Raw genomic sequence first — 13,206 nt, forward strand, 5'->3', positions numbered from 1 at the left:
ACATTCAATTATTTTAAAAGTAAATTAAAGGAAGATGAGGAGGGGAAAAAAGAAGGAAAATTGAGGAAGAGAAGAAGGAAAAGAAGGAAAAGAAGGAAAGGAGATAGGTAGATTGAGACAGAGAGAGAAAGAAGATGACAAATGGGGAGCAGGAAAGGGAGAAAGAAGAAGAGGAAGAAGGAGGAGAAGGAGGAGGAGGAGAAGAAGAACAAGAAGAAAAAGAACAAGAAGAGGAGGAGGAGGAGAAGATTGTGGAGGAGCAAGAACAAGTGAGATGGCAAAGTAGGCGGAGGAGAAAAAGGAGGAGGAAAAAGAGAAAGGGTAATACTTGAAAACTTCCCAGAAATTACTTTACTTAATATAAATCCCTCTAATGACTTTGTAAAAATCATTCTCTAATTAGATTTGCTCTCTCAAGTATCAGCATTCAAGATAATTAAAAAAAATTCAAGGGGCAGCTAGGTAATGCAGTGGATAGAGCACTGACCCTGGAGTCAGGAGGACCTGAGTTCAAATCCGGTCTCAGACACTTAACACTTACTAGCTTTGTGACCTTAGGCAAGTCACTTAACTCCAATTGCCTCACCAAAAAAAAATCACATTCAATTCCACTGTTATACATCTTTTCTTAAATTCTACTGTTGCAACAATATATTTTTCTGTGTATAGAATTTCAGCTACATCGTATATTAGATAGATGTTGTAGGCTAACCTCAGAAGCTAACTTTATATATAGAATAATTTATATACAACTTTTGGAATACAATAAGCTTATGAGGTGAGAATTGTCCATAATTGATGTTGTCAAAAGTTTTTAATTGTAAAAGGAGGTGACTTGGTCATATAGTGAAAGTAAGGGATAATGATAGATGGACAGTTATGTGTTCTACTGCTGCCCATACAATGTCAAGAGGTCAAGAAGAAAGCCCCTAGAATTGGAGGTAGAATTCCTGTGGAAGATTTCCAGGAAGACAAAACCAAGTTTGGCAAAGAACGAGAAGCACGAATGCATTCTGAATGGTACCAATGGATGTATTGTCCTTATTGAAGAGATTGCAGATTCATCAGATTTAGGAAATATCAAAATGTAAACTTACTTTGCATTTTCAGTCCACTGAAGCCCCCAGATCTTTTTTTTCAGATGAGTTTCTCTCTAATCACATCTTTCTTATCTTTTACTTGGGAAATTGATATAAAAAATCAAGTGTAACACTTTATATTTATCATTTTTATATTTGGGTGAAGGTTCTAGCCTGTTGAAATTGTTTTTACTCTATCAAATATGATTTTATTTATACTATCTAACATTAAATTATTTGTACAATTGATAAGCAAATTGTCTTAAAAAGCCTCAATCCAATTCACCAATAAAATCTTTAAACTGTGCAGAGTCCAGCACACACCCCTGGGATACTTCTCTAGAAAATTTTTCAATGTTAACAATGGGAGCTTACCTGAGTCTCCAGGTGGAGCTGCCAGTTCTCTCCATTCCTGGCGCCTCCTCTGGTCATTGGGAATAGGCCACAGAGAGGGCAAAGGGAAGTCTGGGTCTGGTGGAGGCTCTGTCAGTGGTGGGGAGAGGCAGAATTAGCTGAGATCTCAGTTCGCACATTTAGATGAATGAAAGCCAGGAGCTGTCCAGGTCAGCTCTGTTCTGTTTTGGGGGATTCCACATGTCTACCTCAAAGCCTTAGTGCTTTGTTTACAGTAACCTGCCCCTGTCTCTCCCCTTTGAGGTCAGGGCCATCTGGGGATGCCTACCTGGGTCAACAGTTTGATTTCATTTATTTTCCCTATAAATTTCTAACCTTGCTTTTCCCATTTAAATTCCTGTAATTTATGCCAATAAAATTTGCTATTATATAAATTTCAATATATACACACATAATTATAGTTCATTGGCTATATAATCACATGATCAAGATAATAAGAACCTTTGTTTCTTGCAGTACAAATGTCAGGGTGTTTGAAAACAGAGATCACAGGCAGTAATCAAAACAATCTGGCTAAGCACTGGCTAAGCAATAGAGCTATGGATAAGGGGAACAGGTAAGATTCATAATACATGGTTGTAAATGACCATAGGAATCTACTGTTTGATAAACTCAAAGATTGAAGCTTTTTTGTTTTGTTTTTGTTTTTTGTTTGTTTGTTGTTGTTTTTTGGTGGGGCAATGAGGGTTAAGTGACTTGTCCAGGGTCACACAGCTAGTAAGTGTGTCAAGTGTCTGAGTCCAGGATCAAACTCAGGTCCTCCTGAATCCAGGGCTGGTGCTTTATCCACTGTACCATCTAGCTACGCCTAAGGTTGAAGCTTTTAATGTGAGAATTCAAAATTTGACAAAAATTGATGGAAAAAACTGAAGACCACTGGCAGAAATGAGGCATAGATCAATTACTCACATTGTATACCAAGATAAGGTCAGAATGGATAAATGGTTTAGACTTAAAGGGAGATATCATAGTTTAATTAGAAGAGCATAGAAAATTTTATCTGTCAAATCTATGGATAAGAGAAGAATCTATGACCAAAGGAGAGAGAGAAAGGATCATGGGAAGTAAAATGGATAGTTTTAATTCCATAAAAATAAAATTTTTTTGCATAAACAAAATTAGTGCAGCCAAATTTAGTAGGAAACCAGAAAAATTACATAAGTTACATAAGTATATTTCTCAAATATATATGGAACTGAGCCAAATTTATAAAAATAAGAGCCATTTTCCAATCAATAAATGGTCAAACAATATGAACAGCAGTTTTTTTTTTGTTTTGTTTTGTTGGTGAGGCAAATGGGGTTAAGTGACTTGCCCAGCATCACACAGCTAGTAAGTGTCAAGTGTCTGAGGCTGGATTTGAACTCAGATCCTCCTGAATCCAGAGCCAGTGCTTTATCTACTATGTCATCTAGCTGCCCCACAGGCAGTTTTTAGAAGGAGAAATCAAAGTTACTAATAGTTACATGAAAAAATACTCTTAATCACTGTAGAAAATAAAAAAAAACTCTGTGATACCACTTCATACCTATCAAATTGACTAATATAAAAGTAAAGGAAAGTGACAAATGCTATATACTAATGCATTGATCATGGATTTGTGCACTGGTCCAATCACTTTGGAGAATAATTTTGAACTGTGCCCAAAGGGCTATAAAATTGCACATACCTTTTAAGCCAGCAATGCCACTAGTAGGTCCATATCCCAAAGAGATCAAAGAAAAAGGAAGAAGACCTACAAGTACAAAAATATATCAGCTCTTTTTTGTGGTGGCAAAGAATTGGAAATTGAAGGTATGACTATCAATTGTTGTGGTATGGTTGCAATGTAATATTATTGTACTAAAAGAAATGATGTATGGAATGGTTTCAGAAAAACTTGAGTAGACTTGTGTTAATTGACACAAAATGAAGTGAGAAGAACCAGCAGAAAATTGTATACAGTAACAGTGATATGGTAAGAATGATTAACCATGAAAGACTTTGCTATTCTGATCAATACAATGATATGAGACAAGTCTAAAGGACCCATAAAGAAAAATGTTATGTAACTCCAGAGAGAGAGAGTGAGTGAGAGAGAGGGGGGGGGGTGAGAGAGAGAGAGAGAGAGATCTGATAAACTGAGTGTAGATTAAAGCATACTTTTTTCAATTTATGCTTGTTGCTTATTATTTATCCATTTTTGTTGCAACATTGCTAATATAAAAATATGTTTTTCATCACTACACATGCATAATTGATAACATATTGGTTGCCTTTTCAATGAGCAAGGGAGGAGGCGGGAGAGAGAAAGAAAATTTGGAAATAATTCTTTAAAAATTATTTTTGAAAATTATTTTTTAAAAAAGAAAGAAAAAGAAAACAGATCATTTGGAAGGCAATTTATAAGACCTTTTGAAACCATCATGGATCAAAAGTTCTGAAGAATCAAATCTTATAATGCATCTTATTGAATAATTAAAGATGTTTTTCTAATGTATACTTATTCTACATTTCTATTATTATTCTATTTTCAAATGAACTTGTTGGCAACACTAGTCAGCCATTCAGTAGAGTTTTTATAAGAGTGTATCTTGTGCACTAATGGTAGAAGAGAAGAAAGTTACCTTTGAAAATATTCTTTCATCAAAAGGGTTAGTTCATATATAAGTATGGTTAAAAACAAAGCAATATATGTAAATTAAATTTAAATACATTTATGACTTAATAGTATCTGTCATTAGCTAAAAGAAAAGTAGATATTTTATATTGTAACTAGCTATTCATTTTCATTGATTGTTTAGGTCGACAAAAAAAATTCATCTCTCAAGAGCTTATAAAATTTTGCTATGTTTAAACTACATATTAATGTGATTGAGCATTTTCACTTTATCTTATTTTAAATAAAAATATGGATATGCCTCAATGTGGAACAAGATTTGAGATGGTGTATTTCTGATATTGAGCCAAATATTAAAAATATTTGTTCAAATAAAAAAGTCTAATACCGAAGTTAACTTTCTATAGGATGGTTATATTATGTTAAAATATTCCAGATGGTAGCTATTTTCATTAAAGTGTTATTTATATTAAATAAAATTACAAAAGAATTTTAATAAAGTGCTGTGAATATAATAGTAAGCATATGAAGTCTTGCTGGATCACTTCTTTTAATAATTATAGAATTCCACACATAAAATATTCACAATAATTTTATAATTAAATTTTTATAATTTTATATTTAGGGTTTTCATAATTATTGTAGGTAGAATGAAATGTTATATTTTATAATTATAATGATATAGTAAATTTTAATTTGGAGTTTGGGGGCAAAATTTTGTCATGGTAGTTATTGGAATTATTAGTGAATAAGTCTAAAATTATGTTATGAGTAGGCTACTAAATTACCATAGGAATTCACAACACATTTTTCTCTTGAAAGAATTTTGGTGACCAAAAAACATTGGTCCACTTCAATCCCCTTACTTTACAGGTACAAAAACAGTCTTGGGACAGTTAAGTGACTTTACCAAAGTCACAAAAAATATGAATATATAAAAGATAGGTTTTGAATACATTGTCCTCTGATATTTTACTTTCCACTGTATCACACTAACACCTTGATAGGTTATAACTGAAGTACTCTATTGTAATTACCTAGAAACCTATGGTGTTCAGTTGTTTTTCAGTTATGTCCAACTCTGTGACAGAATTTGGAGTTTTCTTTTCAAAGATACTGGAGTGGTTTGCCACTTCTTTCTCCAGCTTATTTTATAGATGAGGAAACTGAGACAAATAGGATTAAGTGACTGGCCCAAGGTCACAGAGCTAATAAGTGTCTGAGGCCAGTTTTGAACTCAAGAAGATGAGTCTTTCCTGACTGTGAGCCCAGTGCTCTATCCACTGTACCACCTAGCTGCCTATAGATAGACCTCTGGGTCTGTAAACAATTTAATATTACCATCTAGTGGTAACTTCAGCAAACTACAGACACGTGGTACCTGGAACTTTAAGAGGCAAAGAGATCCAAAGAAGGAGCTGGTTATGATTGGTATCTTCTTAATAGAGTTGTTTTGGAGAAAATGTTTATTTACTAACTTTTTTACCATAACTAGTACTTTCACGATCTCTGCCCCTCACATAGCTATGAAGCTTTTGAGTTATCATTATCTCCACCAAAGAAGAGAGTCTTACATGAGAGTTATATATTTCCTTTTATATATTTCCATATGTCCTATTTATAATGGACAATTTTGTCTTATTTGTCCTTTGGCCTATAATACTGATCATTGCATTTTTTTGTATTTGTGTTTATTCTGCACAATGAATTGGTACTAAAATTGTTTTGAAATGATATGTTCTCTTGAATAGAATGACCTGAGCATGAGTTTGATCCAGGTAAGCAGAGCAGGTGCTTAGGGGAATTGTTAGAATCAAGCTACAGGAAACCCATAAGAAGGACTCATGTGTATCTAAGAGATACAGAAGTTAGTTAGGTCAGAGGTGCCTGTTGCAGGATGCTGAAGAGGCATAGGTAAGGAATGGATATTAGGAGGGTATTATAACAAGGATCATGGTATTCGCCACTAGAAATAAGAATCATTTTAACTTAATGCACTGGTGCTATAATTCTCTCAATCTAGGGTCAGCATGGTGGAACAGAAAAAAACTCACAGAAATGAAGAGACCTGCTACAAGCAGTTCATTCTTTGTTTTGCCTCTGGTGCTGGAGAATTATTGGAATATACTTCAGTGATAACACTCCAAATAGTAAAGACAAATTGAGTTTAACTTGCATCCTGGAGAATGAAAGGATCTGTGGCTTTATATCTCCCTCACAATTAGTGAATAGCAAGTAAATCTATTTATTCAAGCAGATAGCAAACAGAAATTAATTAAATTCTACAGAAGAGAACATACCTGAAAATACACAGAAGTGAATGAACTCTTTAGTTTAGAACAGACTGGGATCCCACCCAAACAAGGGAGAGGCCCTAGTCTTACACAAGGATATATCCCCCAAATCACTTAGAAGATCAGGCATAAATCAGTAACATTCTTTCCCTACCTGTGTCTGCTTTCCACAACTGGTCTCTTTCCAAGGTTCTATCTCTAAATAGATTCTGGAACCATCTATGTTTCTGTATAGGAAAAAAATAGAGAATATTTCTCATCTCCAAAACTGGTTCACCATCTCTGCCCCTCACACAGGCATGCAACTTTGAGTCATCATTCTCTCCATCATTAAGGAAGTTTTGTACAAAATTCTACAGGTTTAAAGCCTGGTTTCCAAAGAGCCAAATAATTAGGATGGAAGCAGATGCCATATGCCATTGCTATCAAGAAATATCAAAGTTGTACAGTGACTGCCAGAAACTAGCCTGACTCCAAACAAACCAAATGATTTCCAAAGACATTAATTTGAGTGATCTTTTACTTTGCTATATTTTCCAATGGAATCATAAGCTTCTTAAGAAATAGAAAAAAAAAAAGATGTCTTCTACTTCTTTTGAATCCCTAACAACACTTAGCACAATGGTAGATACATGGTCAAAGTTCAATAAATACTGTTTGAATTCAGTTGAAATGAATTGAATAAGGAGTGCCTTGAGGACTACTATGTTATTTCATGTACAAGAAGAAAAATAATGCTTTGCATAACTTTATGGTGAAATGGATTTTTTTCATAACTCCAAGCTTATTCTAGGTAGAAGAAATCAAGTCACGTAGTGTTCCTTGCTATCCTTCCATACCAGAAAGGACAATATTCCGAGGACGAATGGAGATTTTTTTTCTCTCAGCTATTAGTGTGTTTAAATGGACATGAACCTCAGAATCTAACTGCAAAAATTCAATTGAATACCTCCTTTTGCAGTTAGGGTGACTATCAAAGTACACACATGGAAAATGCTTTGTGCATCCTAGGAAAAGGGAAAAAATAACTTTCAGGTTTTAATATTTCAACAACTCTCAAATGTTACATCTTTGCTATGTGCTATCAGTCAATAGGAATTACAGCCGATTTCAGAAGTGAATTCTACTGAGAGGCATAACAATTACTGTTATATATCTCAGCAATCTTTTAATAAATAATATGAGTCTTGTTTGCATTTATCAGAGTGATCCTTAAGCAAATACCCATGTGAGAAAGAAAACTTGCATATTTATAACTGCAAATTTACATATAACTGCACATAAAATATGCCATTCCTTTGTAAAATACTTCTTTATAATTTCCATTAAAATCATCATGTAATTATACCAGAGATACAAACCTAACAAAAATGATGCCAAGCATTATTAGAGGAAATGATTTACAATTGCAAGGGCATCTGTTCTGTGAGAATTTTCTGGTTCCCATTTCTGTTTGATAGATTATAAAAAGACCTTTTTACTTTACAAAAGGACCATGACCAAAGGTCACCCCTCTTTTTAAAAAAATTCAGGACGGAAGTGATTTCATTAGGAAATTCTCTATGTTTTAAGAAAAAATATTCATGGGAAAAAATAAAAAGAGCAACCTCAGTCTAGGAACACATTAATGAGCACAGCTCATTCCATAATTCATTCCATCAAGTATTCTTATGTATCTAAAAAAGATACAGTCAGATCATAGACTTAGAGCTGGATGGGACCTTATAAATCATCTAGCCTGTATTAGACCCATTTTATAAGATGAGTAATGGAGGTTTAGTGAGGTTGCAAGTTCTCTAAGTTCATTCATATAGTAGCTGGCAAATCTGGATTTACCAGCTCCTCTGATTCTAAGCCAGAATTATTTCTGTAGCACTACATTTTCTGCAGGATTGCATTTTTTGTTTGTGTACTTAATAGTGATTTCCAGATTATTTCCCACCATCTTGTAACAAAGAAAAAATTAAGGCACTTAATATTCTTTTTAAAAATGGGCATTGATATCTAGCTTCTCTGATACAATAACCTCTCACAAATATTAGCTTAATAGAATGATCTTCTACAAAAGTTTTGAAAGCCTTCGGCATATATTTTTCTCAGCTAAACATGCATTCAAAGTAGACAGAAAACCTGTATTTTTAAAAATTATTTTATAGATGAGAAATATAGTGGAAAAGTTAAAGACAGATCCTCTTGGTAAGATATCTAATAGCTTCCAAAGACCAACCCTTTATTAATATAAGGTGGCTCTTCTCTTTCTCTTGTGGGGCCATCAGTCACAATCTTCTCCCCAAAGTTTCTACTAGCATCTTATTTTAATTCCTTGGCACAAATCTTTGGGTATCACGGATTAATGATACTTTCCCCCAAGACTGAGATGACTATACCTACCCAAAATTTGAATTGGCAAAATGAAGTAGTATTGACTTGCCCCTGGTTAGAAATATTGAAGACGAATTTATACAGACATTTTTGGAGTATTTTGTCTAGGCAATTTTTTTCTTCAGGTTTTGGTTGACCCCTTCCCACTCTGAATTTTTGTGACTTTATGACTATAGCCAAGGTCTCTTGACTCCCAATTTCTCATTCTACGTTACAAAATTTCCCCTGATATTTAGAGGCAGCTTGGTCCAATTTATATCCAAGGAGGGAAATACACAAGATAGCCACTGCAAAATGTTTCTTTCTTCATTATTGTCTCTTCCATAGATGTCCTCAAGTCATTTGTTTGATTCTAAGTGTTGGCTTAAAGTAGAAAAAAATACAATTATCTTCATTTAATGTAAAAAGAAATTGTAGAGATCCAAATAAAAATAATTTGTTACTAGAGCCTAATATTGGTATACTATTGGTAGATTAACATATTAAAGAGATAGTGATGACTCAGAACTTCATTCTCATAAAATATGAACTGCCCCCCCAATTATACAATTTCCCTATTTTCCCAATTTAAAATTCAAGGGACAAAGGATTTAAGTAATATATAAGCATGGGGTCTGCCAAAGTTCCATCTGACCAGTGATTGATCCACTAAGCTATGTTATAGTAAAATATGGTGAAAGGTACAGTGAAATATGGTGAAAAATAAAGTATGGTAAACTGAAAGATCATGGGAAAAACTGTGGGATTCCCATTCCATTCAGTAAAAAAGGGAGGAAAGATATCCTTTATTGCACAAAGGCAAATAAGAAACATTTTGCAGTGGAAAATTTACTTTCTTAAAAAAGCAAGAATGTCCCTAAATTTAACTTTTATTAAAATCTGAAATATAAAAATTATACTTAAAAGATACTTTCTCCAAAATGTTACATTCCTTTTCATCACCTGGACCCACAGGTAGAAAGAGTATGAAGAGAGGAGAGCTGTTAAGACACATCACACATGGGGATACATGCAAATGAAGTAGCAATGTGGATCTTGAAATCATTCTCTACCATCTATAGTCACTCAGGCAGAAATACCTACTCTACTACCATGAGACCCCTGGGTAAATTCTTTAGCCTCTCCATGTCAAAATTTCATGACATATAAAATGAAGATAATAATGTCCCCCCTACCCTTAGGGTTATTATAAGAAAATTATTTTGTAAACTAAGTGCTATAAAAATGGATCACAGGAATTTAGAAGTCATCTAATCCAATCCCTCTATTTACAGAGGAGAAAACAATGAATTTCTGGAGTCTGATACTATAGCACCTGTCTTTTTTTCAACTCTTTTCAGGACACAGTTACTAACTAATATGGACCATCTCATCTTTGATCAAGTGTGGTTGTCTCCTCCTTAGTCCAACAAGCTTTTAGAGTCAGCAAAGGTTTTATATATACATTCATATATACAAACATAAGTACAAATATATGCATACATATGTACACACATATAATACACACACACACACACACATATATATATATATATATATATATATATATATTTACACTACCTTCTCAAAATTAAAGGCAATAAAGAAAAAAGGAGGAAACTGGCTAGACTATTCAGCTACTGTAGAAACACTTAGGATTTTTGAAGTACATAGGGTAATTACCTGAGAAAGAAAGATAATAGGATATATCTTATCCAAATCTCTTATTTTTCTATTTAGAATTTTATTTTCCAAAATACATGTAAAAACAAATTTTGACATCATTTTTTTAAAACTTTGTGTTCCAACTTCTCTTCCTTCCTCCCTTCCCACCCCCCAACCCTAAGAACTCAAGTAATTCAATATAAATTATACATAAGTAGTCAAGGAAAACCTCCCCACTTCAGCTAGGTTGTGAAGAAAAAGATAAAAACAAAACTTGTTTCAATCTGTTTTCAGATACCATAATTTCTTTCTTTCTAGATGGACTGCAAATTTCATAAGTCCTTCAGAATTATATTGGATCATTGCATTGCTGAAAATAACCACATCCTTCCCAGAAAATAATCTTACACTATTGTTGTTATTTTTGTATACAGTACATATCATGCTGCTTCAGTTTGTAGGGGCCAAATTTAATATGGGGAGAGTTAATTGGGTAGCTTGCCATAATATTGGGGTTCAGAAAATAATGATGGACCTCTAGGTCCAAAGTTTCCTCTATTCCAAACTGCCTTTTTAGTTATTTCTCCCAAGCTAACAAGAGAGGAGATTAAAAGCCTCTTTTCCACAAACAAATCAGGTTTTATTAATGGGAATAAAATTTATAACAAAGGTGAAGTTAATAAAACCAGTGACAATGGAATAGGGGAATAGAAAAATGGATAAGCTCCCTGGCTCTAGCAAATACTGACACAATCCCCAAATTTGCTTCCAGCTCAGCTAATTCAAAGAGCTGGCCTCATTTCTATTAACTCGCCACCTGGGGTTCTTAGTTTCTATGGGAGTCAGCTGGGCAGCCCCTCTGCAGTCTGCTCTCTGAAGCTCACCAACAGGAAAAAGAGCTCCCAGAATTAGCATTCTCTTTTCTACCTTTTCTCTACCTCTCCCAAAAGGGAGGTCCTTCAATCTGGATGGCTGAGAGAGTGGTCCCCCTGCTGACATCTGCAGCATATGTCACTCAGGACAGGCCAGGTGTGGCCTATATTTAATCATTCCAAGTAGGTACCTAGCCAGTTTCCCAAACAGTACTAGATCATTCAGGTGGGACCTCTGGGCATCTGCCAAATTCCATTATTTTATCACAGGTTCATGTAGGTCTTTCCAGGTTTTTCTGATAGCATCCTGTTCATCATAACTTTTACATAGGACCTTAAACTTGACAAATAATGTTCTTCACAATAGCCCAGCAAAGTAGGTACCATACATTTTGCCATTATAGTCAATCATCATAACTATTTCCCTCCATCCTATTCCCTTGCCATGATATTTATTCTATTTTCTATATTCTTTTAACCTATTCCTCCTCAAAAGTGTTTTGCTTCTGACTGCTCCCTCCCCAGATCTGCCCTCCTTTCTTTCACCCTTCCCTCCTTATCCTAAACTCCCCCTACTACTTTCCTGTAGGGTAAGGTAAATTACTCCTCCCAATTGGATGTGTATGTTATTCCCTCCTTGAGCCAACTCTGATGAGATTAAGGTCTTTGAGCTAATTCTGTGTTCTAAATTTTTCTTTCTCCCTCCTCAACCCTCCTTGTGAAATCAAGCAATTAAATATAAGTCATACATATGCAGTTATGCAGAATATCTTCACCTTCCTCAAAAGTGTTTTGCTTTTTACTTCTCCCTCCCCAAATCTGCCCTTCCCTCCTTCCCCTCTTCTCCTCCTTCCCATCTCACTTTCCCTCAGGGCAAAAATATATTACTAAATCCACTTGAGTATGTATGTTACTCCCTCTTTGAGCCAATTCTGATGTTAGAAAGGTTCTCTCACTCCTCCACTCCTTCCCCCTCTTCCCTTCCCATCCATAAGATTTTTTCTTGTTTCCTTCATGTGAAGTACCTCTCCCCTTACCCCTCCCCCAGTGCATTCCTTCTACCCCTGAACCCTGTTTTAAAGATGTCATCATGGGTTAGCTAGTGACACAGTGAACAAAGCACCAGCACTGGACCCAGGAAGCCGGAGCCCAAATCCAGCCCCAGACATAAGACACCGCACCCTGTTTGCCCCACAAAGAACAAGGATAAACAAAAATAAATGCTTTTCAGATATCATCCCTTCATATTCAGTTCAGACCTGTGTCCTCTGTCTAAGTGTTTTCCTTTCAGCCATCTTAATATTGAGAAAGTGCTTAGGAGTTAGAAGTATTATCTTCCCATGTAGGAATGTAAACAGTTTAATCTTTTAATATCTTTCATGATTTCTTTTTCCTGCATACGTTTTTATACTTCTCTAGGGTCTTGTTTTTTAAAATCAAATTTTCTATTCAGGTGTGGTCTTTTCATCACAAATGCCTGAAAGTTCTCTTTTTCATTGAAGCCCTCTTGTTTCCCCTGAAAGAATATACTCAGTTTTGCTACATACATGATTCTTGGCTATACTTCCTTTGCCCTCTGGAATATCATATTCCATGCCCTCTGGTCCTTTAATATAGATGCTGCTAGATCTTATTCTATCCTTATTGTAGCTCCACAGAACTTGAATTCCTTTTTTCTAGCTGCTTGCAATATTTTCTCCTTGACCTGGGAGCTCTGGAATTTGGCTATAATATTTCTGGAGGGTTTCCTTTTGGGATCTCTTTCAGGAGGTAGTCAGTGGATTCTTTCAATTTCTATTTTACATTTTGCTTCTAGAATATCAGGGCAATTTTACCTGACAATCTCTTGGAAGATGCTGTCTAAAGTTTATTTTGGTCATAGTTTTCAGGTAGTCCAATGATATTCAAATTATCTCTCCTGG

The sequence above is a fragment of the Dromiciops gliroides genome, chromosome 2 (assembly GCF_019393635.1).
Source record: "Dromiciops gliroides isolate mDroGli1 chromosome 2, mDroGli1.pri, whole genome shotgun sequence".
Taxonomy (NCBI): Eukaryota; Metazoa; Chordata; class Mammalia; order Microbiotheria; family Microbiotheriidae; genus Dromiciops; species Dromiciops gliroides.